The sequence below is a fragment of the Dromiciops gliroides genome, chromosome 4 (assembly GCF_019393635.1).
Source record: "Dromiciops gliroides isolate mDroGli1 chromosome 4, mDroGli1.pri, whole genome shotgun sequence".
NCBI classification, from domain to species: domain Eukaryota; kingdom Metazoa; phylum Chordata; class Mammalia; order Microbiotheria; family Microbiotheriidae; genus Dromiciops; species Dromiciops gliroides.
In genome coordinates this window covers 382,552,699-382,554,884 of record NC_057864.1, presented here as the reverse complement: position 1 = coordinate 382,554,884, position 2,186 = coordinate 382,552,699, and the positions used below count along the sequence as shown (strand labels likewise).

General features: G+C 37.1%; 1 pseudogene; it reads left to right on the top strand.

The window, feature by feature from the left end:
- The first annotated feature begins 1,223 nt into the window (after window positions 1–1,223).
- LOC122754233 lies at window positions 1,224–1,564 on the top strand (annotated as a pseudogene).
- The last annotated feature ends 622 nt before the right edge of the window (window positions 1,565–2,186 follow it).

The following is a 2,186-nucleotide window of genomic DNA, read 5'->3' as shown; positions in this document are numbered from 1 at the left end:
ATGAGCTATATTCTGATGATCCCAGAGAAGACCTTAACTTGGGATACGAACCAAAGAGAAGAATTTATGAAATGTGCCCAAGACCGAACCCAATCCATGTAAACTCAAGAGTTTCCCATTCTAAGTGCACTGGAGAAAATAAAACTTAGAAGGAAGCACAGAAAGGCTGGGTAGCTTTGAAAACAATATATAGTAATTGTTACATAGTTTTTCAAGAAAAAAGTAAACAGTCTGAAATGGAAATTTTTGGTTTTATATTGAATCCTCCATACACTGCTGTATAGAAGGCAATGTTTTTTCTTCTCATTTTACATTTGCATTTAAAATTAATAAAAAATGAATTAAAGAGTTTCCAGTTCTGGGTCATGAGTTACCTAGAAAATAAGTCACAATTCTACATTTACAGAACCTTAACCTCTTCAAAGTGTTGAATTCTCACTATCTGCAAAATATTCACTTTTGGATATTACACTATCACCTAAAAGTAAACGTTCTAAAAATAGTTTATCATGTTTACACTTAAACCTTTCTCCTTTCCAGTTTACCACTATTATCAGAGGCTCCACTAACCTCCTAGCTCCTAAAGCATTTAAACTTATGGCCACTGGATCAAAGAGATTGAAGGGACTTTTGAATCCATGTAGTCCAACCTATACCTAACTAAGAATCCCATTTACAGTATGCCCAACAAGTGTTCATCTAGCCATTGCTTTCAAGCAAAAAAAAAAAAAAAAGAAACTTTTTTGAAGCTTTTCAAGCTTCAAGTGAGAAAAAACCCACTATATTCTGAGGCAGCCTATTTTTGCAAAGCCCTGGTAATTAGAAAGTTTTTCTTTACATCTACTCTTTGCAACACTACACATTGCTCCTAATTTTGCCTTCTCAAATCAAACAGGTCAATCTGTTCTAACACACTGCCACATGACAACCCTTTAATACTCAAATGCAGCTATCATATTCCCCCAAAACCTCTTTACCCCTCTTTTTCTAAACGTCACCAGTTCCATAGAGCATGAACTCAAAGTGGTTCACCATTTTGGTTAGCTTCCATTATACATAATCTAGATTCAGACTTGAGTCATCTTTAACCTCTTTTATTTTCACACTTTTCAGTTTTTCCTCCATACTAATAGTAAGAACAGCTGATATTTATATAGCTCTATAGAGGTTTATAAAGAACTTCAGGTGCTCTTTCCACCATCTTGCAGTGCCACCACCATGGCATGAATGTCCTGGTAGATGATCTCAAAAGCATCAACAATGCAGAAAAAAATGAAGAAAATGCCAGGTTTTCATTAGGCCATGCTCTAAAGTAATTGTCAGGTTCTTAACTGTGATGATGAAGCACAGTTACATTGGCAAATTTGAGATCATCGATGATCACAGAGCAGGAAAAAGCCCCAGATTTGATGGTCAATTGAAAGATCTGTAGAAGTGGCAGAATAATCTGCTACCATCCTGTCAGTTTGGGTTCATTGTGCTTACAATCTCAACTGGCATCATGGACCATGAGGAAGCAAGATAAAAATACACAGGAGGAAAAATCCTAGGATTCTTTTTCTAAGGGTGTAAAATCTACATACAAATAAAATGCTCCAATGGAAAAACAAAAACAAAAACAAAGAACTTCAGATACATAATTGTATTTGTAGTAGCCTGCTGGTGAGTCTGCCTGCTTCAAGTTTCTCTCTACTCCAATTCATCCTCCATTTAGTCACTAAAGTCATTTTCCTAAGACACAAGTCAGATCATATTACCCCCTAACTCAATAAATCCCAATAGCTCTCTAGCTCGTAGAGGAGCAAATGCAAATTGCTCTGTTTGACATACCCAGCCCTTCATAACCTCGTCCCCTCCTACTTTTCCAGTCTTACACCTTATTCCCCAACAACTCTTCAAAACAGTGATACTGGCCTCCTGGCTGTTCCAAAAACAAAACACTCCATCTCTTGGCTATGGAAGTTCTCTCTGGCTGTTTCCCATACCTGGAATGTTCTCTCTCCTCCATTCCAGCTACTGACCTCCCTGGCTTCCTTTAAGGCCCAACTAAAATCCCACAGTCTATAGGAAGCTGTCTCCAAACCCTTTTAATTCTAGTGACTTCCCTTTCTATTTATCCTGTATATCCTGATTTTTTATGTATATTTGTATGTTCTCTCCCTCACTAGATATAAGTTCCTGCAGAG